A 27,268-nucleotide genomic window follows, 5' to 3' on the forward strand; every position below is an offset into this window, starting at 1 on the left:
GCCATGTTAGTCTGTATCTGCAAAAAGAACAGGAGTACTTGTGGCACCGTTAGACAAGTTAGATATTTTCAAGTCAGCAGGGCCTGACAAAATACATCCCAGGATACTTAAGGAACTGGCTGAAGAGATATCTGTTAATTAACAATTGTCTATGAGAACTTGTGGAGGACAGGAGAGATCCCGGAGGACTGGAAAGGGCAAGTATAGTACTTTTCTATTTTAAAAAAGGGGGGAAGAAAGATAATCCAGGGAATTGCAGCCCAGTTAGCTTAAATTCGTTACCCAGAAATATAATGGAGCAAATAATCAAACAATCAATTTGTAAGCATATAGAAGATAAGTGAGAAGTAACAGTCAACATGGATTTGTCAAGAACCCTTCTTTGACAGTTTAACAAGCCTTGTGGATAGGTGGGAAGCAGTAGATGTAACAGATTTCAACTTTAGTAAGGCTTTTGGTACTGTCTCACATGACCGTCTCATAAACAAACTAGGGAAATATAGCCTAGATGAACCTACAATAAGGTGGCTGCACAACTGGTTGGAAAAACATACTCAGAGAGTAGTTATCAATGGTTCTCAGTCAAGCTGGAAGGGTTTATCAAGTGGGATCCACAGGGATCTGTCCTGGGTCCAGTTCTATTCAATATCTTCATAAAATGATTTGGATAAAGGCATAAAGAATGCACTTATTAAAGTTTGCAAACAATACCAAGCTAGGAAAGGTTGCAAGAGCTTTGGAGGTCAATGTTAAAATTCTTGACAAACTGGAGAAATGGTCTGAAATGAATAGGATGAACATAAGAATGGCCATACTTGGTCAGGCCAATATTTAATCTAGCCCAGTATTCTGTTTTACAACAGTGGTCAGTATCAGATGCTTCAGAGGGAATAAACAGAACAGGGCAGTTATCAAGTGATCCATCTGCTGTCATCCAGTCAGAGGTCACCCGGAGCACGGGATTCTGTCCCTAACCATCTTGGCTATTAGCCATGGATAAATCTATTGTCCATGAACAAATCCTTTTTTTGATCACAGTTATATTTTTGGCCTTCACAACAGGACACGCTTTAGCAATGAATTCCACAGGTTGACTATGCCTTGAGAGAAATACTTCCTTAAGTTTGTTTTAACCCTGCTGTCTAGTAATTTCATTGGGTGACCCCTAGTTCTTGTGATATATGAAGGGGTAAATAACACTTCTCTAGTCATTTTCTCCACATCCGTTATGATTTTATATACCTCTATCAATCCCCTCTTAGTCATCTCTTTTCTAAGATGAACAGTCCCAGTCTTTTTTAATCTCTCCTCATACGAAAGTTGTTCCATACCCATAATAATTTTTGTTGCCCTTCGGTGTACCTTTTCCAGTTCAAACATATCTTTTTTTATATGGGGTGACCAGAATTGCATGCAGTATTTCAGGTGTGGGCATAGCATGGTGTCAAGGTTCCTTCCCCACTCTGAACTCTAGGGTACAGATGTGGGGACCTGCATGAAAGACCCCCTGAGCTTGTTCTTACCAGCTTAGGTTAAAAACGTCCCCAAGGTACAAACTTTGCCTTGTCCTTGAAACCTATGCTGTCACCACCAAGTGTGTTAAACAAAGAACAGGGAAAGAGCCCACTTGGAGATGTCTTCCCCCCAAAATATCCCCCAAGCACTACCCCCCCTTTCCTGGGGAAGGCTTGATAAAAATCCTCACCAATTTGAATAGGTGAACACAGACCCAAACCCTTGGATCTTAAGAACAATGAAAAAGCAATCAGGTTCTTAAAAGAAGAATTTTAATTAAAGAAAAAGTAAAAGAATCACCACTGTAAAATCAGGATGGTAAATACCTTACAGGGTAATCAGATTCAAAACATAGAGAATCCCTCTAGGCAAAACCTTAAGTTACAAAAAGACGTAAAAACAAGAATATACATTCCATTCAGCACAGCTATTTGACCAGCCATTAATCAAAAGAAAATCTAACGCATTTCTAGCTAGATTACTTACTAACTTTTTACAGGAGTTCTGAAGAGCATTCCTGATCTGTTCCTGTCAAAAGCATCACACACGCAGACAGACAGACAGATCCTTTGTCCCTCCCCCCCCAACTTTGAAAGCATCTTGTCTCCTCATTGGTCATTTTGGTCAGATGCCAGCAAGGTTATCTTAGCTTCTTAACCCTTTACAGGTGAAGGGGTTTTGCCTCTGGCCAGGGTTCTGTATACAGAAAGGTGGTTACCCTTCCCTTTATATTTATGACACATGGATATTTTCTATCTTATTATCTATCCCTTTCCTAATGGTTTCTAACATTCTACTAGCTTTGGCTGCCATAGCACAATGAACAGATGTTTTCAGAGCACTATCCACGATAACTCCAAGATCTTTCTTGAGTGGCAACAGCTAATTTAGACCCCATCCTTTTGTATGTATAGTTGGGATTATGTTTTCCAATATGCATGCCTTTTGCATTTATCAAAATTGAATTTTATTTGCCACTTTGTTGTCCAATCAACCAGTTTTGTAAGATCCCTTGGTAACTCTTCACAGTCAACTTTGTAATTAAATATATTGAGTAACTTTGTATCATTTGCAAATTTTGCCAACTCACTCTTTGCCCCTTTTGCAGATCTTTTATGAATATGTTGAACAGCTGGTCCCAGTACAGATTCTTGGGGGAGCCCACTATTTACCTCTCTCCACTGTGAAAACGAACCATTTATTCCTACCCTTTGTTTCCTATCTTTTAATCAGTTACTGCTGCATGAGAGAACTTCCCTCTTATATCATGACTGCTTAGTTTGCTTAAGAACCTTTGGTGAGGGATCTTGTGAAAGGTTTCTGAAAGTCCAAGTATATGATATCAGCTGAAACATCCTTGTCTGTACGTTTGCTGACATCCTCAGGAAATTCTAACAGAGTGGAGAGGCATGATATCCCTTTCCAATGCCATGTTGTATATTCCCTTCTCCAGCATAGCATGTTCATCTGTGTCTGGTAAGTCAACTCTTTACTACAGTTTTTATCAATGAGCCTGGTACTGAAGTTAGGTTTACTAACCTATAACTGCCAGGATTGCCTCTGGTGGCTTTTTTAAAAAATGGCATTACAGTAGTTATCTGCCAATCATCTAGTACAGAGGTTGATTTAAGTGACAGGTTACATACCACAGTTAGTAGTTCTCCTATTTGATATCTGAGTTCTTTCAAAACTCTTAGGTGAATACCATCTGGTCCTGGTGATTTATTTCTGTTTAATTTATCAGTTTGTTCCAAAACCTCCTGTATTGACTTCTCAATCTGGGCAGTTCCTCAGATTTGTCACCTAAAAAGAATGGCTCACATGTGGGAATCTCCCTCACATCCTCTGCGATGAAGACTGATGCAAAGAATTCATTTACTTTCTCTGCAATGACCTTGTCTTTCCTGAGTGCTCTTTTAACATCTCGATCATCCTGTGGGCACACTGATTGTTTGGCAGGCTTCCTGTTTCTGTTGTACTTAAAAAAAAAATGTGAAATTAGTTTGATGTAATTCAATAAGGACATATGTCAAGTACTACACTTCAGACAGAATAATCATTTGCACAAATGAAAAATGGGAAATGACTGCCTAAGAAGGAGTAATGCAGAAAAGGATCTTGGGGTATAGTGCATCAGAAACTAAATATGAGTCAACAATGTAATACTGGTGCAAAAAAAACCAAATATCATTCTGGGATGTATTAACAGCAGCATTGTAAGCAAGACATGAGAAGTAATTCTTCCACTCTACTCAGCTCTGATAAGGCCTCAACTGGAGTACTGTGTCCAGTTCTATACACCATACTTTGGGAAAAATGTGGACAAATTGCAGACAGTCCAGAGGAGAACAACAAAAATTATTAAAGTTCTAGAAAAGATGACCTAGAAGGAAAGAGAGAAAAAAATTAGTTTGTTTAGTCTGGAGGAAGAAGACTGAGGGGGAACATAAGTCTTCATGTATGTAAAATGTTCTTATAAAGAGGAAGATGATAAACTGTTCTTATTCATTGAGAATAGGACAAGAATTAATAGACTTAAATTGCATCTAGGCAGATTTAAATTAGACATTAGGAAAAACTTCCTAATTGTAAAGATTAAGCACTGAGACAAATACGTAGGGAAGCTGTCAAATCTGTCATTGGATGGTTTTAAGAACAGGGTAGTCAAACACCTATCAGAGATGGTCTAGATAATACTTTGTTTTCTTCAGTGCAGGGCATTGGACTAGATTACCTATCGAAGTTCCTTCCCGTCAACATTTCTATGATAAGGTGAGGCTGGACAAACTTGTTTGAGTTTTTGCAAATATCTTGAACTATTTTTTTTCACAAAATAAGTGAAAGAGTTCTGGATTGAGGCCATTTTCCCCCACGATCTAGTTTGAATTATGTTCAAATTAGACTGATTTTTGTATATATCCTGTGGGAGAAAGGGGGACTTTGACAACTTTCCCAAAGTTTTAGGCTGTTTCTAATTTGCACATCATTCTTTCACCACACCTAGGTATAGGTATGAAAGGGCAGGTATCTTCTCTCCCTTTCTTCTATTGGGAATCTTAGACAAAAGGAAAAGGGAAGGAGGTATTCTTCCATAATCATCCCTGAACTCAAACCTAAGCCACAGTGAACATTTTTTTTCAGATTATGTACAGATTTCTTAATGCACACCCAATCGTTTTTTTACTTGTGTGTGCCTCTGCCCTTCCAGATTTTCACTGGGACAAGAAGCACTGAACTATTGGAAAGGTGGTTAATTTTATAGCAATACTGCACTAACTTAAAACAGGAAGTATTGAAAATTCTGCAAGATCTTATTCTCACGTGACTTCCAGCCCAGTTTGCAGAGTCCAGAGGTTCAGATAAGTATCCAGACATTTCAGTGCTTATTCAGGCCACACTTTGAAGATTGGGGCAGTAATTAGCAACTTTTCATACCACAAATTTAAGCAGATAATTGCTAAAAGAGGATGAAGTTTGCAAAAAATATTTCTGCCTTTTTGGTTGGGGTTTAGGAAAGAAAATCATTACATTCAATACTACATGGAATTTTAGATTACTATATTACCAGTTTCATCCAATTAACTGGTATCTTGAGGATTTAGGATAATTCAGTGATGCAGTCAGAAAATAATTCCACCACCCCCTTCCCCCATCTTCAACGGTGCCAGTAGGAGGAATGAGGGGATTACTATCAATAATTGTTTTGGTATACCATCCAATCATCTCTAAAACATATTAAAGCAATGTGTTCTTTTTGTTGCATGGCTCATATGACAGTGGGTTAAGTTTCCACAGCTTATTACATTTGCTATCAAAAAACTCAATAACACATCCAGGCTAATAATGGAAACAAACCAGACTTCACTACACACTACCGACAGAACATTGCTAATGCTTAAGACTTTATGCAGTACCTGGTCCTTCTGGCTATTTAAATCTCATCCAGAGGCAGAAGGCAGAGTTCGTTCTTCCTTTTTTGCATTTATATACTTTTACTGCTAGAGGTAGGGAGCCAAAACTTAAGACAACTGCATAGAAGTTAAAAATTGAGGACATGTCTTGTTCAGTTATGTTCTTAAAATATTTTAAATATTTCAAAGTTAGTAGAGGGTTTTGTTTTTTTTTTAAAGCTGCACTCTTAGACATCCTATCAAAACCACTGGATAATCTGGTCATCTAGAGATACGAGGCTTTTTTTTTTTTTTATGAGAACTTTCCAAGGGGCCAGCAAAACCCCTCCCTTAACAGCAAAGGCAACGTCTTTATCTTGTTAAGTTACACACGTGGCTACAGTTGTATATTCCATTTGGTACAAACCTGATTTATACTGCAGAATTTCATTAATATTGGGTCTGCAACTGTGTGTTTAACATTCAAAAAATGTTGTTTTACAAGATTTTTATTTAATGCTGTATTTGACACATTATTAAATGGTATGACAGATTAACATTTTCCATTCCTGATTACATTCTGTTTTTTCTTTTCTGTTGCTTCTAACATTAAATATACATTTAGGTTTCATAGATTTCCTGTCTTTACCTATATGCATCTTCCTATATTTAAGTATGATATAAAGATTGTTTTCTCATTCAAATAAGTACATTTATGTATAATTTCTGTATGCACTGGTACCATTTATTTTTTTCTATCTTTCATTCTAAGGTACTTTGTGCATGTGTGTAATATACATATAATGTACTCCAGTTCTATCTGCCATAGGGTTTCGTGTAAGACCATAATAGCTAGCACTTCTTAGGTAAATTCACTATTTCACAAAGTAGCAATGAGAATTCCTGGCATCTAATTCTGATTCCACACTGGGGCAAAGATTGGAAGGAACTCAGCTGAAATCAATGGGTAAAACCTGGGTAAGAAGTAAGTCAGTGTCTTGGATTCCAACTTTTTCTGGGAATTTTTTTACAAATTCTGTTTTGGTTCTCCTGAACATGTGTGAGGGTTTTTTCTTGTTCCCCACCCCCCTTCTATTTCAATTTTTTAAACATTTAGGGTACATTTTGATTATTACATTTTTTCCTCTGACAACATGGAAATAGAAACTTACTCTTTAAACAAAAAAATAAAAAGCAAGAAAAGAAAGCTGAGATTGTCATCTAGTCAGATTGCAACAGATGTATTTCTATACAGTAATTTATGTAATTTTGAATCAGAATTTAGATTAAAGCATTGAGGGGCCTGGTACATAGATTTGTGCTGTTGAAAACTCCATTTCTCATTTGGACCTCTTGCACATCAGGCAAGAGTTTTGATTTTAATAGAGTTTTCCTTTTTTTCAACATATAAGAAAAATGTGAGTTGTAAAGATTTATGCACTGTGTCACAGTATTCTTAGATTTCTGCTTTCTTAAGATTGGTTCTTTTATGAAAACATTTTTCTTCCACTCTCTATCAAAGATACATCTCCTGTTCTACAAGCAAAGGCTTTTTCCTGTTCTTCTGAAGAAAAAACAAACAACCCCCCCAAAAAAAACTCACAAGCACTTCAGAAGAAGAACATAGCTGCAAATATTATCTAGGTTTAGAATCCTGTCAAAACTACAAATATATTATTCTGAAGAATAAGAGGAATGGAGGGAAGAAAAGAGAATGAATTCAGAATATTTAGGACTCTTTCTCCGCTTCTGAAAGGCAGTATTCCTATTTTACAATGGTCTTTATGGAGGTGGGGAGATGAGAATTTATTTAGCTAATACACTTAAAGTTGGTATATAATTATTTTTAATATATATAAACACATTGCAATGAGCTGACACGATACAGAGATTCTTTTGAAGTACTGTGTCCTGGTTAAAAGTGTATGGACAGATTCCTGAGTCCATCCAAATTGTGCTTAGTGCAGTACCTGGAATGAGGGAGTGAGGTGATTTAGAGCTTTCTGATTCTTCACCCAACAAGGAATCCTCTCTGCCTCCAACACAGTTTAGACCAGTTTAAACTATGCTGGCTAGAGGGGTTATTTAGGGACCACTCCTGCCAGCTGGGGATCTTTGAGAGAGCAAAGGGAATGAGTGAACTGCCTGTAGGAGACTTCAAAACTGGAACTGGCTTGCCAAATGAGTCAAATGAGACATCTGGCGCAGGAAGTGAACTCAGGTAGCTGGTTCCTTATGAGAGACCTGAAGCAGTTCTTGAGGAGAGGTGACTCTGGGTTTAGGTTAGGGTTAGGGACTCAGCTCTGAGCAGGGCAACTACAATCCAGAATGGGTCACCTCCTAAGAACTGATATAAGAACCCTGTGAAGGAACCTTTTGCTAGCCCAGGCTCTGCAGTAAGAGCCATGCCCCAGGATGGACTTTAGGGAGTTTGAGTTTTACTTTTGCATTCATTTTGTCGAAATAAATCCAACCCCCCATAAGGGTGCTGATTGTTGATGAGCAAGTGTGTGGAATCTGTGTGAAAGGCCATTGAAGAAAGAGAATAAAGAGCTGGCCTTGCAGAGGTAGTGGTGCACCGGGGTGGGGGGGGAGGGGAAGAGGGGGAGTAGCCAACTCATTTACAGGATTGCTAAAGTGCAATGAGCTCCAGTTCCATCTCTTCCTGTCTCTGGCCCAACTAGTAAAGCTTGTTGCATTACAGGGTAGGGTGAGGTGGAGGGGAGGGAGCAGAGAGCAGGTGGTATAGGGCAATGTCTGGTTCTCCTCCTAGGGCAGCTCTCCATCCCTTTCCGTACTACCGGAGCAATGCAAGAGCACATAGCCAGGGGGCAGAAACTGGCCTATAATGAGAGAGAAGCATATTGAATTGCCTGATGATCTAATCTTCTGAATGCAGGAAACCTAGAGATGGTACCGGTAAAATAGGTACCTTAAGAGAGGATGTATTTTCTTTATAATTACCATGGGGGAAATGACCTACAGACTGCAATTTTATTAACACCAAGAGGCCAGGAAAAACACAGTTCACAGATGTGTATATTTCCCACTGCAAGAAGTTCCCAAGCAGAGGCTGCTTCTGCAAAATGTAAAATTACCCCAACTATCCCCAAACGAAGGTTCTCTTGAGTAATCCCCAAGCTATAGCTCTCCAGGCCTGGCTAGCTGACACAACTAGCACTAGGGCCAGGCCTTATTATTGTATGGAAGTTTGGGCCTATTGATAGGTGATCCTCAGTGGCTTCTCATGGTGGGGAAATGTTCTGCCCTGCAATATCAAGTATTTGCATCCAAATCATGAGACTCCTTCTAATTTAAGGCCCATTTGGGCCTCTTAAACACTAATACTTCTCTGAAGATTACTCACCATTAAAGGTAATACAGACTTTACACTCTTTGCATCAAGGAGCTGTCTTTTTCTATTTCTTTAAAGCCCCATGCACAGCTCTAACATTGTGCTTGCTAGCAAACCAAGGAGACTCCCTCAAGTCAGGCTTGGATAGTCAGGTTGAAAATTACATAATCCACATGTGCCCCATAAGGACAGAATAAACTTGCATTTTCTCCTGACCTCATCACTAACAAAAGTGGAGACACATCTTTTTCCGGAATCATCTATTGCACCAGATATGGCAGCTCCTCTCCATATTTGGTGCACAATCATGAGGCCAAACTAAGCTGGCTTTGGTGAAAAGAACTTGGGCACCTGATCCAAAATGCTACAGTCTATGAGAGTTCTGGGGTTAACATCCATGAGCTTTGGATCAGCCCTCTGAAGCTCTGTTCAGTCCTTCTTGAGCTTACTGATGAAAAGAGCCAAGTCTAACTGGCAATGTAGGTAGTAACCATTAAGATGTACAGCATGATAAGGGCACTGTATGCGGTGGGGCAAGGGAATGGGGGAGGATATTATCTCTTCGTAACACTTTGAAGGAGCCCAACTTCTCTACACCTTGCCTTCTGAGGAGAGACAGAAACTATGCCTTCCATATATTGTATCTGAGGCTCCTTTGCTCACTATAATGCCAAAAGGCAAATTTTAATTTGGCAACAACTAATGTAATGGTCTCAATTTTCATTCCTAGCACACACAATTCTTTCCTTCAGTTGTATATATTCTTGTATTTTGAATCCACAGTGCAAAATGTGTTCAGCCATTTTTTATATTATTCATTCACCATACATTGCAGATATGCTATGAATATGTATTAACATTAAAATGTATTTGCATATTATAATATTGCATCTGAACACATAGCAACATTCCCTCGCACATAATGTAATTATTCTACATCTCTAAAATGTACAATTTTAAACCTAAAATTCGTACGTATTTTTTCTATGCCACAGGGGCCTAGTCCACATCATGATGTTATGATCTGCAAAACTTCATTTCAGAAAGTAAAGTCTGCTGTAATAAAGACTATGAAGGTCTGTAAATTTTACTGTGAAGACTTGTTTACATTTATAAAGCAGAAGAAATATTCATTTCAGCATATTTAGGTTTATCAAATAGGGAATAGTATTTAAGGTCACATGCTAAACTAATATTGAATTGCAGAGTCCTCTGTAATTCCAGGTCCCTAGGCATAGTGGTTTTTTTAATACGTATGGTACTTGGAGAATGAAATATGGGACAAGACTTGAATTGCCAGGAGCTTCAGTTTTATTGCACGAGGAAAGATACAGATATGAAAATGTAGCAGCTTTAGTCTTAAACTGTGATATTTTCCATTGAAGAAATGGGAATATATGGCAAAAGGACTTCAGTTATGTATTTTTAATAGAAGATTAAATACTGACCTGATGGATACTCAAAGCAAAAAGCAAGACTCTCCCAATATTATCCCATATGATACTCACAATGGTTGGGAGAGATCTTAAGTGATAAGAAAAAAACCTGCCCTCTGGACAATTTCAAACATTCTCATTTTTTTAAAAAAGGGTTTGTTTGTTTTTTCATTTGAGCTATCAGACATGTTCTTCCCTTTTTTTATTCCCCCCTTCACCCTCATGCACTTGACATACTGTAGATCAGCATAAAGGTTTCTTACCTTTCTTCAAAGATACAATAAAATCATGACAAAGATACAAGAAAATCAGAAAGGTGTCCTTTCTAACTGTAACAATAAATGGCAACATGAGGTGGATTAGTAGGCATTGGGGCATACCTACAAGGCCAAAGGTCTCATGCCTTTACTCACATGAGAAATGCGCCAATAAAATTGTTAATGCGTCCCTTGGAGTGTTTTATTGCTGCTGTTATTAACACCAAGTTCTTATATAACACTTTTCATCAGTAGATCTAAAGCACTTTGCAAAGGCGGTCAGTATCATCCCCAGTTTCCAGATGGGGAAACAGGTACAGAGGTAAAGTGACTTGCCCAGGGTTACCCAGCAGGTGTGGTAGAGCTGGGAATAGAATTCAGGTCTTCCAAGTTCAATTTCAGTGCTCTATCCACTATGTCATTTTGCCTGAAACATTAATTATACATTTAGTGTAATTTAAACTTTTAAAAAACATAATCTGGGAGTTTCTGAAATGTATCTTTCCACATTGAAAGGTAGGGTCTTAGTGATATTCTGTGGCAAAAAAAAAAAAATAGAGAAATTGACCTAAACATTCTGAATACATTTGTTTTTAATCTATCCTTCATTTTTTAAGGTGTCCTAGAATACCTGGATCCCTTCCCCATCCCAGTAATATTGACTGCCAGTGACTAACTTAAACTCACTTTTTTTAAAAAAATGAAAATTACTTTATTTGTGCTCTTGAACAGCACCCAGTTTAGCTTTTTGGAAGAAATGTATTTAAAAGTGGCCAGAAGGAGGACAACTTGCTGCTTAAAAGTGAATTTCTGAGAGGGTGACAATTTAAAACTCTCACTTTCTCTCCCAATTTTCCCCTCTCTTCTTCCCCCAACTACATCTCTTCACCCCCATCCACCCAGAATGCCTTATCTTTGCCCTCCCTACAAAAACACCCCTTCCCCTCATTTACTGTAACAAACACAGCAAGATAGGTGTGTGAGAGAGATAGTGATAGGGACTCAGCTGTTCACTGTTGGGAATCGATGTATAATCTATACATAATCTAAAAAGGCCCAATTGGCTAATCAGAATGTCATTTTGAACAATGGGTTATCACTGCTGGATTGCAGTCTTAATTATATACTCCAGAAGATGGGCCAATACTGGAGTTACTTATCCAACTCACACCTTTAACTTTTTGTTTGTAGTGTATTTTCTACTTTTGAAACATGTTGAGCAGGAATATTATGCTTCATCTTGTTCCCATTTGTTTCCTGATGAGGTTAGCAGAATATGAAAGAGAAGTTTGTCTTCTGAATGCCAGTTTTGGAAAGTTATTTATTAGTCTTCTTCAAAATTGAGGGTTGCTATTTTCTGTTTATATTTGGGGAGTGGGTGTCAGTAACTTAGTGCTTAGGGTTTTGTGCAATGGCTCACAGCACCATGAGCCGGCTCCAACAGGACAGAATACTGTTTTCAGTTTACACTATGTATCTATCGCTACCTGTTGGTATTAGCAGCACATGTTTAGGGATAGCTGCAATTGGTGCTGCAGTCAGAAAGTGAGAAAGGTAGCCCTAAACCACCTTTTCACTTCCACAACCCTTGTGTAACTCCATTTCATGCCTTATCTACACACACAGTTTTCCCCAGTTTAACTAAAGGTGTGCTTTTAAAATCTATTTTGTTAAATTGGTGCAAACATGTTCAATTGGTTTTAAAATGGTTCCTATCGACTTAGCTTAGTTTGGTAAGGAATTGGCTTAAACTAAATTGATACCCACCTGGTTTATATCAAACTTAGATTATTTCTGCTGCACAGAGTTTATGGTCTTTTGTTGTTGTTGTTCTGTGTTTATATAGCACCTAGCACAAGGGTGTTTTGACCAATGACTGGGGCTCCTAGGCACTACAGCAGGGTGGGCAAACTTTTTGTCCCGAGGGCCACATCTGGGTATGGAAATTGTATGGTGGGCCATGAATGCAGATAAAATTGGGGGGTGGAAGGGGGTGAGGGCTCTGGCTGGGGGGTTCGGTCTCTGGGGTGGGGCCAGAAATGAGTTCAGGGTGCAGGATCGGGCTCTGGACTGGGGCAGGAGATTGGGGTGCAGGCAAGGAGTGAGGGCTCTGGCTGGAGGTGCGGGTTCTGGGGATGAGGGGTTGGAGGTTCAGGAGGGTGCTCTGGGCTGGGACTCAGGGGTTCAGAGGGCGGGAGGGGGATCAGGGCTGGGACAATGGGTTGGGCCATGGGAGGGAGTCTGGGGTGCAGGCTCCAGGCGGCACTTACCTTAAGCAGCTCCCAGAAACAGCAGCATGTCCCCCCTCCGGCTCCTACACAGAGGTGCGGCCAGGTGGCCCTGTGCACTGCCCTGTCTGCAGACGCCATCCCACAGCTCCCATTGGCTGCAGTTCCTGGCCAATGGGAGCTGTGGGGGCAGTGCTTAGGCAGTGTGCAGAGCCCCCAGCTGCCCCTACACGTAGCAGCCAGAGCAGGGACATGCCATTGCTTCTGGGAGCCGCGCGGAGTGGGGCAAGCCCCTGAGCCCGCTTCCTGGCTGGAGCTCGAGCCCCAGATTAAAATGTCTGGAGGGCCGGATGCGGCCCCCAGACCATAGTTTGTCCACCCCTGCACTACAGTAACACTAGTGGTCGTTTTTTAACAAATTTTATTTTAAGTAATGCAAACTTTGTGTGTAGAAAAGGCCTAATCAATATTTTAGGTCTCTGGGCACCTAGAGCAGAATAAATGAAGGAACTTATTCAACAGATTATTGAAAAAGGATTAGTGGTAAAATTAAGCAGAACTATGTGCTTCAGTACCTACTTGATTACTTTTCACTCTGAGCTGCCCGTCTGACCAAGATAACCAAATTCATGCAGTATGCTTCTTAACAATTGCATATAGGTAAATTATCTTCCTATCAACACTAATGAAGCACCCAGGAGAGTGATGTACCTGTTAGAATAATCTTCGTGGACATCAGAAGTTAAATAAGGACAGCTCATTAGTTTGACAGAAAAAGCAACCACTCTGTACATGAATTTTCTTTTATTCTTTTGGAATTCTTCATAAAGATATCCAGTTCAACACTGTTAATTAAATTGCATTCCCTTATTCTATCAAATACTGTTAAGTAGTATGTATATAAACAGATTACATTAATCATCTTAGTCTTGTAGGGTACCATTCTAAGCAACACCTTTTAAACTGGAAACAAATGAAAGCTTGGAGCAGGTTCTGTACAATTTTGAATCCATCTGGACATAAAAGATTAAAGTTTTTCTTTTTAAAAACAAAACAAAAACCTGCTACTTCAATTTATTGACAAGGGTTTAAATGGTTTAAATCAGTGAGCAAAACTGACCAAAAATTGTTTCCACATGAAGGCTGTTGTGACTTGTATTAAGTAGATGGCCTCAGTCCAGTTCCTACTCTACATAGATTCATATCACAGATGTCACTAAAACTAGCATTTATTATTTACCTTGTTGGTATTTACCTTGTTGGTAAAGCAAGCAAAAAGTCCACAGATTGATTGCGTATATAATTATCTTTTCATCTCTATACGTAGTCCATCAAAATCAGTGGTAAGGTACTTTGGTGGCTGAGCTATACTGTGGAGAGAGGACTTCAGTTTCTATCTGTTAATTTTTGGACACATCTGAAAAGCACTGATGTAAATTTTTAAAATTATTTTTCTTTTACAAAAGTCCCATGGGAGCTGTGTAAAAACAGCTCCAAATGAGTTTCTTTATTTTATCACCAAAACCAATTTTTGTGCTGTTTTGGAAGGTAAATCCCTGGCTGTAGGACTCCTCCATTTCTGAGTTCAGACAGCATGCCAAAGAAAGGTACAGTGCATTGAAGGAATCATTCAAAGGTTGCTGGCATTTTCAGTTGTTCCCACACTACTGGCTTGGACACCAGACTGAGAAACCTTGTTTGCTGTATTTAAATCCTGGATCTAATACATAAAAGGCTACATAGAGTACAAGAGTCACTTAGAGCTATTGATTAAAAAAAAATCCCTTTAACAGCAGGATGCAGAAAGTGGAGATTAGAGTCTCTGATCAGGAAAATACATCTTCAGGGCAGAAGGTCATGACTACTCCCAAGATTGAAGATAACAAGCAGTTATAGCACAAAGTCAATAGCCTTAATAAAGCCGGTATCATAAACACTAGTTTTCTCTTGTTGTTAGCATTTTGGTGGCTAGTGGACCTAGCAGGAACAACAGAGCTTCCAGTTACCTATCAATCCTGTCTTGTGAAGGATTGAAGAATCAGGATTAATATGACATCTAATTCTGCCTAAATGAATGTTCAGTGCACTAAGGCCAAGGAGAAATATTGATTGTACTGGGGTTGGTAGAAATCCTTACTATGTACAGACTTTTAAGAAGAGAGAATTTTGTGCATGGCCATTTATATATATATGCATATAGGCCTGAGAATAAATCTACATCTTTTATATCCAGTCACATTATAAACTGAATGCCAAAACTAGAAATATAGTTTTTAAGATTACAGTGAGATGTAGCGGTTGTATTTAAACTGTGGTTCAAGTACCACTAAGATTCTGCAGGATCCTTCTTGATGGTGGTTGGATAGCCGGACTGCTATCTGACCTCCTTGTTTCAGCTCCAGTAAGGCCACTTGTGAAAGGAAGAAGGAGCAGCCAGAGGTTACTGATTTTTATAAAGGAGCCATTTCCTTCCCTCTCTCCCACAAACCCAAGAGTCCTCACTCCAAGGACTTGGCTAACTGGATAAAGATTATGGCACCCACCCACTACCACCACCATGTGCCAGAGGGAAAGGATACAGGTGTTGTCCACTGTCTACACATAGGTACTTCAGGTGAGCAGAAAGGGAGAAGAAAACCAGGGTTCTAAGGGACATCAAGACTTGTCAAGAGATGGACTGGGTTTGGGTGGGGAGGCAAGACCAGCAACTGGTGCAAAGCAGCTGGCAGCCCATAGGAGGCTGTGGAGGGAACATAAAGACAGAGAAGTTGAGTAAAAAGGCATGAGGGTAGGAGGAAGGTATGTAGAGCTTGTGGAAGGCAAGAACCATTGAGCCAAAGGAAGAAGCAGAGAGGATCATGGGTTCTGCAGTGGACTAAGGTTAAGAGTAAGAAGAAACTAGGTTCTCGGTGAAAAAAGGAATAGGCAGGAGGGAATCAGGAAAGTTAAAGGAAAAAAATTTGCACATGGGAATTAAAGTCATGGTGGGGGGCAGGAGAGGGGGTTGAAATCAATTTCTCTGGGGGGGGGGAGGCAATGGATAAGGGGAGAATAAAATTTTATTGTGTGTGCAGGGAAAATAGATTGTGTGATATCTGGATATTTCTTATGCTGTCTCTTTCATGCTACTAGATCAACTTATGAAAAATATCTCTACGGTGTGAGCTGCTGCTATTAGAAGTTATTTGGTAGTTTTTCTACTTTTAGAAGACTACTAAAATTAATGATGCTATAGAGTGTTTTTGTCTTTTCTTCCACTGCAAAGATTTCTTCCTAAACACTAGTGGCTTCTGAACATAGCCTCATTATTTTCATTGTCTTACTTTGTCTCTATGATGTTTGTTTCCTCTTTCATCAGTTTATCCATCTGTGTCATCCTTTAAGTTGGCATTGGTTTTAATATGTATTAAGCGTGTATTATTAAGCAAGTACAAAGTGATTGCTTTAACTACTTTAAAATTTTGTTTAGATTGCAAAAGTCAAGCAATGAAAGTTAGGAAACACCATACTTAAGCTTGTCTTTGCAACTTTAATTCAGCCCCCTTGTACATGTGCTTTAGTCTTTTTAAAATTACATGATAAAATATTATTTTCCACAGGACCCTTGTGCACATCCCTCATTAGTGGATGTGGATGATGCTCAGGGAATAAACTAGAGTTATAAGGCTGTATTCACAAGGGTATTTTGATGAGGAGATGTGGTAGACTCGGGGATGGAGTAGAGTACAGGGAATTGGCAGCAAAGGAAGAGTGATTCAGGATCAGGTATGTCTGCTATGTCTGTAAAATGCTTCAGTGGAGCACCAGTGTGGGATATATGTGCAGTGCTAATGAAATCTCAAAGGGTTTTGCCATGCTGTACAAAACAAGTGTGCTTCTGCAATTTTCACCAGCTTTTAGCTCTGACTGATCAATACAGATTTATGTGGAATCAGCAAAAGTTATCTCTCTGGTCCCAAAACTATCCTCTAGCCAAATTTTAAAAGCCTGATGACAACAATGGAGGTATTAGGAGTCTTTAAAAAAAGTCTCAATCTTTTATAACAAAGTGTTGAGCTATCTAGATAGATTTCCTAGATTTGGCAGTTTTGTCTTTGACAATGAAACATGGAGACCAATCTTTGCTGACTCCTCCTCCATATGCTGGAGTGTCACATGAAACCTGCCAGGGCTCTGTACTAAAAGAACAACATCATCAGCGTAGTCAAGGTCTGTGAGTGAGAGATGACCGATCTCAATGCCTACAGACCTGACAGAATGCTGCATTATGAAATCTATTGCCCGACAAGAGTGCAGAGGCCACAACACAACCCTGCCTAACACCAGATACTGATTTAAAAGCCACTGACATCTGTTTCCCCAGATGAAGTGGGGCAATGATTCCATTAGGCAGCTCTCTAATCAAGTCCAGCAGAGTGGTAAGGACACCTAGGCCCTTTAAGCCTTCCATAACACGACACGGTCTACTGAATCAAATGCAGCCTTAAGATCAACATATGCAACATGCAGGGGCTTCCTGAATTCATGATGTATCTCCGACAACAAGTGAAATCTAGGACCTGGTCAACCTGCATCTCCAATCTCTTTGAATGACAAAACCGTCAAATCAGTTTCCAGCTTTTGCTATCTGGATTCTATACTTACCAGCTCCCCCAATTCTCACACGGAGGTTCTCCATCAGATTGGCATCGCAGCATCTGCCATGGGCTGTTTATAACTGATATGGAATCAACATCATCTTGGTATGACAACCAAATTCAGGATTTATTTGAGCTGTATTCTTCCCATAGTGTTATACCAGTGCAAAACATGAACACTACACCACTCAGACTAGACAAAGCTGGGGGCTTTCCACAAAGAATGTTAACTTTGTATATTAGGCATAAAGTGGAATGTCTTCATCTGTAACACAGATGTTTATGGTCGCTCGCATCTACGGACTACTGGGGCCATTGTCCGCAGGCGGTGCCTTATGCTTTTTGGACATGTCGCAAGGATTCCAGCAAATGTCATTCTCCAGGTGGCTTGTAACATCTGGGATAAAATTCCATCAACTGAGGGGTGGAGGCATCCCAGAGGCAGATCCCCTATTACATGGGTTCATCAAGTCTGTTCCGATGTTGGACTCTCAGGCCATCAAGCCTTTGTGGTTGTGCAGGAATGGACCAAATGGAGAACGATCGCTATGGCTGACTGTCTGGCTAAGCATTGAAAAAGAGAAGAATCTAGATAGAGGGCTGCTGCACCCCTATATATTTCTATAATAGAGTCTTTCAAAGGAAAAGGACCTTTGAAATATTATAGCTCACACAACTATCTGCCCAGCCTACAGCAACATTTAAAAATGCTTGAATTTATCTTTGACTCAGAGAATAATATGGAAAACATTAACATTGTTATATTTACCAACATTGTTAGTCATCTGCATCCAGTTTTCATCCTCTCCACTCTAGACTGAGCTGGTCAAGAGAAAAGTGGCAAAATGGTTAACAGAATGTCACTATTTACATGGGAAAGGTTGTAAAAAAAATTGCTACTAGTAAGCCTGAAAAAAGAAGAGTTGAAAGGATTTATTATTTAAGTGCTATCAAAGAATTTATAGTCTATTTCAGACTTGATTGCAATATTTAAAATGATGAGAAGCAACATGCAAATTGACAAACCACTTTTTCTTTCTTTTGAACCCTGACCAATTCAAGAAAAAGGAAATATTTAGAGCAAAGGTGGATGCTCTAGTGTAGCGGAGCTCAGACTGTTTACCACCATGTCTTTTAACCCTATGGCATCTAGTAATAAATTCTCAAATTTCAAAATGTCACCATCAAGGGCAGAGTGGAAACAGATGACCACTGTAAAGTTCTTCAACCAGTTAATGGCTAAATGGAAATAATTCCAGTAAAATTAATTCAAAATAATCTCACGTACAAATTTGTAGCAGTATCAAGTTTCCTCCCAATAATTCAGTATGAGACATAGTATTTCAGACAGACTTCACATTTACGAGGTGTCTGCTCCTAGAAACTTATCAGGCATGTCCTTATGCGACACACACTGTAATTAGTGCTAGACACTGAAATTTGGTGGGCTCTGAAAGTTATTGGCATTCATTCTTCTAAATAATGTGAACATATACTATTTTTACATGGAAGCCGTTAAATCATTTTTATGTGGCGGAACCAGGTGTTCGTACTAATGCATTCACCTTATTTCCTACCATCATTATGCCAGAGCATGAAGGATCAAGATGGGTACAGCCTGTGCTGATATTTCATAAAATTGGAAACAAACAAGAAAAACTACGAGTGAAACTCAAACTTCCATCTGAGTAAATGGATGAAAATAGTCAAATAAGAAAATGAAAATTGATTCAAAAGTTATTGCTTAGCCATCCCATGGCAGAGAAATTATGTTACATCCTTCCTGTACAACTGTAGGTGCAAAGTACAAAAATTAGTCTCTGCCATTTGCTGCCGTCTGCTCTATCATGTTAAGATCGATGGTTCTGCCTTACCTGCTAAGTGTTCTTCTTTAAGTTTCTCTGGGGTGCCCTCATTTCCTCACGCCCAGTTGGTTTCCACTTGACAGCTTCATGTGGAGATTGCTGTCATCCAGAGTACTTGCCCCAAATATATCCAGTGCTTCCTTCTGATTCCAGTGGAAACAAGCAAATGGTTGGTGATTTCTCAAATCTCTTTGTTGATAACAGAATGTTTCCAACCAATGCCCAAAGTCTTTCATAGGCACTTATTTTAGAAGGCATCTAGTTTTCTGTCCAACATTTTGGTAGCTTCTCTGTTCTTGCAGCTGAATGTTAGCACTGATATTACATTTGAACTGAAAATTCTGTGTGTCCCCCCCCTCCCCCCGATTTCTGTGCATTATTACACTTCAGTAAATTTTGTGGATGCCTTTCCTATTCTTTATGTCACTTCCTTCTTGAGATCTCCATTGGCCAATATGGTGCTGCCCAGGTAGATAAACTGTTCTTCTTTCTTGACATTTTTGTCTTTTAATGTGATGTTACTGCTTGACATCTGGGTTTCTGGGATGCTCATTTTAGGATAACTAACTTTGAGCCCTGCTTGGGTTGTTGTTTTTGCCAGGTTGTCTGTCTTTGTAACTTTTCAGGGCTGTCACTCAGTAGCACAATATCATCAGCAAAGTCCAGGTCTTCTAGGCATTTCCCATCTACCCAGGCTATTCTAGTGTGTATCTTGCTAATACACTTCCTTAATATTCAATCTATGGCAATGCCAAACAGTAGCAGAGAGAAAATGCAACCCTGTTTCAGGCCAGTATCAATGGTGAATGACTCTGCCTGGTTTCAGAGGAACAGCCGTGTTAGTCTGTATTCGCAAAAAGGAAAGGAGTACTTGTGGCACCTTAGAGACTAACCAATTTATTTGAGCATGAGCTTTCGTGAGCTACAGCTCACTTCATCAGATGTATACCGTGGAAACTGCAGCAGACTTTATATACACACAGAGAATATGAAACAATACCTCCTCCCACCCCACTGTCCTGCTGGTAATAGCTTATCTAAAGTGATCAACAGGTGTTGTTCACCCTTACAGAGCACCTCACATCTCTGTACATGGTCTGGATGATTTTGACAACTTTATCTGGGATTCCAAAGGACTGAAGAATATTCCACAGTGTCTGTCTGTCTGCAGACTGTCAATTGCCTTTTGAAAATCAATTAAATTGGTTAGGGGAGCTTGCCATGCTATACATTCCTCAAAATCTGGTGCTGAGGTGGGACTAGATCTGTTGAGGACTACTTTGAAATGCTCTGCCCATCTATTTTTCTGTTCTACATCAGTTATAAGCATTTTCCATCTTTGCTTTTTATTAGCCCACTTCCTATTTTGAAATGATCTCACAGGAATTTAGTCACTTGATAAATGGATCTGTGGTTTCCTGTCATAGAAGCGGCTTCACCTGCTAGGTCTTCAGCATATCTCTGTTTATCTTTCCTTGCATTGCTTTTCACTGCTTTGTCTGCTTTCTTATACTCCTTTTTCTTTTTCAAATATTTTGTTGGCTTATTCAATTCTTGCTCTATTGATATCCAACTTGTGGGTGCTGCAGCTTGAATCACATCGTCTCTGAGCTCTGCTCTTTTCTTTTCTTTTTTTTTTTTAATTCGGTCTGGCAATGTCTCAAACCTTTCTTTGCCTCTGGCAATGTCTCAAATCTATTTCATAGTTCAGGTTGAAATTTCTCACCATACTCTTTCATTTTCAGTTTTATACTGTGGACTTTTTTTACCACTTTCTGTTTAAAGTTGATCTTTCTCAAATATAACACCAGTTTAGCAGTGCAAAGACTGTGGTTGCTGCTGCTATTTGCTACTTGCTATGTGCTTGTGTTTTGGACAGGTGACCTGAATCTCAAGCTAACCTAGATGTGGTTGATCTGGTTTTTCATTTTGTCATTTGGGGAATTTCATGTTTCTCTGTGTAAGTCTCTGTAACGAAACAAGGTGCTTACAAGAATTAGGTCAGACACCAAGCACAATTCCATGAATCTTTAACCATTTTTGTTGGTGATCTACAGCCCGTGCTTCCCCATTGCTCTTTCCATTCCTTGGTTGTTGCATCCTATTTTAGCATTAAAGTCACCCAGCACCCAGAGTAAGTCATGTTTTGGTATTCACTCACACTTGGAGGCAATTATAGAACCTGTCTTTGTTGCTATGCTCATCTGTGAGAGCAGAGCACTGGGACTGTCTGTCTTTCTTAGGAATCTGGTTTGGGATCTTGTGTATATGATGTGTTTGTTGATAGGTTCCCAGTTGAAGAGTGTTTTTTTCCACAGAATCTGTCATGAGTGCTACTCCCTCTGAGTGTTTGTTATCACTACTACCGAAATAAATGAAATATTTTTTTCTCCAGCTTGAAGAGCTTCTTACCCGTACCTGTCCATCTGCTCTTACTAATGACCAGAATTTCGAGTCTATGATCTGTGAGATTTTTGATGTTTGAAACATTGTTTTCATGTTAGAGTAACCAACTTTAAAGTGTTTTTCGTTGTTGTTTTTTGCTGCCATAATCAAACTTCAAGCAGCATGAGTGTTCTCTGCTAGCTCTGGCTAGATTTTTCACAAAGTGAAAGTAAGTTTGCAGTGAAGAAAAGCAGGGTAAGGCTGGCTCCCAAAGTCAAGGATTGGAGTGACCTAGCAGATCACTGGTCCGGAATGGAAGTGAAGAAGTGTCTAAATGCTTTTTTGGATTGGAGCCTTTTTCTTTATTTAAAAGCTACCTTTTTTTCTGGGGGTAAGAGGTGAAGGATCACATTTAAAAACTGAACAAAGAAACCATCCAGCATTGTCTGAACCCCACTCAGTGATCTCTGTTCTCTTGTGTCCTTCCCCAGCCTAGCTGTGCCTGTGAAAATCACTCCTGATGAAAAGCAGAACAGCAAAAAGTGAAGCAGAACTTTACTATTAGCAAGATATATGATGATGTTGCAAAATTAGTGGAACTGCTGGCCTCGCCTGACACAATCATCTAAAAATCTGTCGTTTATATTATCTGAGCATCAAGCTCTCTATGTAACTGTCATAAAAATAAAGGAAGGGGTAACCACCTTTCTGTATACAGTGCTATAAAATCCCTCCTGGCCAGAGCAAACCCCTTTCATCTGTGAAGGGTTAAAAAGCTAAGATAACCTCACTGGCACCTGACCAAAATGACCAATACGGAGACAAGATACTTTCAAAGCTGGAGCAGGAGGGAACAAAGGGTCTGTCTGTCTGTGTGATGCTTTTGCCAGGAACAGATCAGGAATGCAGACTCAGAACTTCTGTAAAGTTAGTAAGTAATCTAGCGAGAAATGTATTCAATTTCTTTTGTTTAACGGCTGGTAAAATACACTGTGCTGAATGGGATGTATATTCCTGTTTTGGGTCTTTTTGTAATTTAAGGTTTTGCCTAGAGGGATTTCTCTATGTTTTTAATCTGATTACCCTGTAAGGTATTTACCATCCTGATTTTACAAAAGTGATTCTTTTACATTTTCTTTAATTAAAATTCTTCTTTTAAGAACCTGATTGCTTTTTCATTGTTCTTAAGATCCAAGGGTTTGGGTCTGTGTTCACCTGTACAAATTGGTTAGGATTCTTATCAAGCCTTCCCCAGAAAAGGGGGTGTAGGGCTTGGGGGGATATTTTGGAGGGAAAACGTCTCCAAGTGGGCTCTTTCCCTGTTCTTTCTTTAACACACTTGGTGGTGGCAGCATAGGGTTCAAGGACAAGGCAAAGTTTGTACCTTGGGGAAGTTTTTAACCTAAGCTGGTAAGAAAAAGCTTAGGGCGTCTTTCATGCAGGTCCCCACATCTGTACCCTAGAGTTCAGAGTGGGGAAGGAACCTTGACAGTAACCCACTTATACATTAACCTTTATACTGCTAGAATTATATACATACAGTAAATGCTTTTGCCTCCTGAATATTTTTACGTAACTAATGCCTGATTGCATAAAAGCTGCACAGTTTCTCATTGCTTAAGTTATTGTGCTATATTATAGCATAATAAAGGTCTAGTCATCACTTCTGTAATCACATGAGTGTTTTCTGAGAAAGATGTTGCAACAATAGCAAAAGCCAAATGCAAATTACAGGAAGAATTCATAAATGTATCATTTACAATACAGTGTGACGGTAGCAATATTTATATTCTTTGAGTATTTTTACAAAATTTGCCAAGATGGTTACACAGGTAAGGGAAACTGAGAAGAATAGTCACACTTTCCTCAGTTTTCACAAATTACTTCATTGCTACTTGCAAAAATGTCTCTTTTCAGCAGCAAGTTGTTTTAAATGCTGTAGGCCACATTCCAAGGTACCCTGCACTAGCTGTTCTGGCCTAAATGTAAGGTGTGTCTACATTGCAGCTAGGAACAAGCCTCCCAGCCTGGGTAGATATACTTACACTAGCAGGGTTCAAGCTAGTATACTAAAACAAATCAGTGTGATGTTATGGTTTGGGTTGGGTCTTGAGTTCTGACCCCTAGACACGAGAGCCTGACCCTGAGCTCCAGTCCAGTTGCAGCAGCTACATAGCTATTTTTACCATGCTAGCACGAGTTCCTGGGCTTGGAGGCTGGCTCCTAGCTACAGTGTAGACAAACTCTTAATGACAAAGTGGTGGTAGTCAAGCAGTGGTCTTATGTGTGACAAAGGAAGAGTTACAGATGTATTATTACACTAAGATTTTTTGTTCCAGGTATGCAAGGAGATAATGTTTCACTCAGTCATATATCCATGCAGGGTGATCCCCACCCCATGCCCAGAACTTCCAAATGCTCCACCACAACAGGTCATGTTTCTGGGAAGTAGTTGTGAGAAACCACCAAGGTACAAGGTACCTCTGTGATGCTCCATGCCTCGGGGGAACACCGTACATGTCTATCCTTATAATATGATTCTGTGGTATCCAATTCAAAGGTTGTCATGTCGGGTCTCTTGGGAAGGCTCGTGATGCACCAAGCATTTGTTGTCATAGTAATGTTATAGGTTGTAATTTCATGTATATAGTTATGAGGCTGAACATGTGTCCTTGAGGCTTAAAGCAAACCCAGGCAAAAACTCTCCAGAAGCAGAGGGCCAGTTCACACCTCATCAGGGCATGTATGGGACAAACCCAGCCCAGCCTCACAGGAACAAAGGACACTGGCCTAGGCAACAACAAAGAATCTGTTGGACTCCCAAGTGAGTCACCCCCCCACCTTCCATTGGTCAGTTTGGGACTGCAATGAGGTAATGCTCACCTGATTTTGAAGGGCAGGGGGGCGCAAAGCCAAGGGGGAAGAAAGGACATGATAAAAGGGAGAGACGTCTGCCATGTTCTTCTTCTCTCTTCCACCTACATCTACAGACACCACCTCCACCAAGTGACTGAAGCACTGATCAGAGGGAAGAGCCTGGCTGAAGGGCAACCAGCCAGCCTGTGGTGAGAAGCATCTAAGTTTGTAAGGGCATTGAAAGTGTTAAGATCAGCTTAGAATGTGTTTCACATTTATTTCATTTGATTAAATCTGACTTGATTAAATGCTTTGACTTATAATCACTTAAAATCTATCTTTATAGTTAATAAATCTGTTTGTTTATTCTACCTGAAGTAGTGCATTTGGTTTGAAGTGTGTCAGAGACTCTCCTTGGAATAACAAGTCTGGTACATATCAATTTCTTTGTCAAATTGGCAAACTCATATAAACTTGCAGCATCCAGCGGGCATAACTGGACACTGCAAGACAGAAGTTCCTAGGGTTGTGTCTGGGACCAGAGATATTGGCTAGTGTCATTCAGTTGCACAATCCAAGGAGCAGCTTACATGCCAGAGGCTGTGCGTGAACATCCCAGGAGTGGGGGTTCTCACAGCAGAGCAGGGTAAGGCTAGCTCCCAGAGTCAAGGATTGGAGTCACCTAGCAGATCACCAGTCTGGATAACACCAGAGGAATGTCACAACCTCACGGTGCATGGGGGCCATACCTACAGCTAGGGGACAGGCAAACATTGTAACCTTGTCCCTGTCCATCCCCAGCTACAGGCACCAATGGCTGAAGATTCGGGCAGAGTCTTCCATCTCCCTTTTTATACAGAGGTTTTCACCAGTGTCTTACCAGTGTCTCACCCATATATATTTATATAAGGCCTGAATCCAGATCCACTGAAGTCAGTAGAAGGATGCCTATTCATTTCAATGGGCTTTGGATAATGGCCATGGTAAATGTTATAAGAAGAGTACTCTGTGTTTATATATCAATTGCCATCTGTAGGTCTCAAAACACTTTACAAAGATAGATGGGGAAAGTGATGTATATATTTTGACTTGTTCAAAGTCTTGTTCAGTTGGTTGCAGAGCCAGGAATAGAATTCAGATCTCTGTCCTGTGCCCCAGTAACAAATTGCCATATTCTTCACTTCACAGAAGGCTGAATTTGGTCCACTTCATTTAACAAGTGATCTCTCTCTCTCTCTCTCTCTCTCTCTCTCTATATATATATATATATATATACATATATATATATATATATAGGTTTAGTAGCACCTCAAAATTCTCAGCTGCTTCACTGAGAGTTACTCAGATTTTACTGACAGGTTTCAGAGTAGCAGCCATGTTAGTCTGTATTCGCAAAAAGAAAAGGAGTATTTGTGGCACCTTAGAGACTAACAAATGCATCCGATGAAGTGAGCTGTAGCTCACGAAAGCTTATGCTCAAATAAATTTGTTAGTCTCTAAGGTGCCACAAGTACTCCTTTTCTTTTTTCAGATTTTACTGTAGCTTTTTAAATGAAGTCAATGAGCTTTTGTGTGCTAGCATTTTTTAAATTCATATTACTTTATGAATCTAAAAGTGGACTTAGATGCCTCAACATAGGCTCCTATTTTTAAACATCTTAATTCCCAGTAAGGAGAAATGAGCCAACTTGAATATGGAGAGAGCATCAGAGTTCAGAATTAATTTAAGTTTTAATAATTCTTTTAAAAGCCAAGTTCCTAAACATAGTGTTAATTGGGCCTCTCCCCTTTGGATAGGTGTAAATAGTTCCTTTTCCACCCACTTGCCACTTATTCAATGAATTTAATTATCACCTAGCCAGAAGGCAGGGACACTATTACACCTAGCCAGAGGGAAGCAGACTGGAAAGCAGCTCAGTTTAATGAGCTGGAACAGAAGTAGGTCAATGAAAAATATATGTATAATTTACTAGAGTGCCTACCCCATAAATATATGTGATTAGCAGACTAAAGGTGACATTGATTGTTGTAGCCTAAAATATCAAAACCTATGTAGTCTGGTTGTTTTTTATTTTCTCCTCCTTTGCAGTTTGGATTGTGGCATTACCGGGTTTAAATCTTATTTTTTGATAGCGCTAGTTGGTTTAATTTTTTTTGTTCCATTACTCATATTGCCATGATGACTTTTTTCTGCAGGAAAGCACAACACATATTTGGTGTCTGATTTTCAGTGAGTTCAGTCTTCTGTCCTGGTGGCTTCACCACATTTGTTTTTTCTCTTGTAAAAACATGTTGTGGGGTAATCTATTAACTTTGGGGGTGGGGATTCAGCCTTCGCAAACCCCTCATTTTGCCTTCTTGCCCTGTTCAGTACCTCTGCATTTTATCCTGAATATATTATCTCATAGTCCAGTGCTGGGGGTGAAGTGTTTGTTCCTTGTCTCTCACTCCTTTTCCAGATGCTTCAATAGTGCTTGACCATGTTACAGCTTGAATCTAAGGCTATGTCTGCACTGCAGATCTTACAGCACCACAGCTACATCACTGCAGCTGTAAGGTCTCCCAGGTAGCCACTCTATGCCAACGGGAGAGAGCTCTCCCGTCGGCATAATTAAACCACCCCTAACAAGCGGCGATAGCTAACACCATGGTGAAAACATACCCTCTTCAGCCATATGCCTGAAGAGAAGGTCTGAGCTGATAAGCTCAAAAATAATGCAGCGAAAGAGTAGTACAATTGTAGTACTTATTGCCACTAGTGAGAGTGGCAAAATCCTATAGCATTGGTAACATGAAATAGCTGACCAACATAAGTGCTATTGTAGACATAGCCTAAAGGACACA

Source organism: Caretta caretta, chromosome 4, assembly GCF_965140235.1.
Source record: "Caretta caretta isolate rCarCar2 chromosome 4, rCarCar1.hap1, whole genome shotgun sequence".
Classification (NCBI taxonomy): domain Eukaryota; kingdom Metazoa; phylum Chordata; order Testudines; family Cheloniidae; genus Caretta; species Caretta caretta.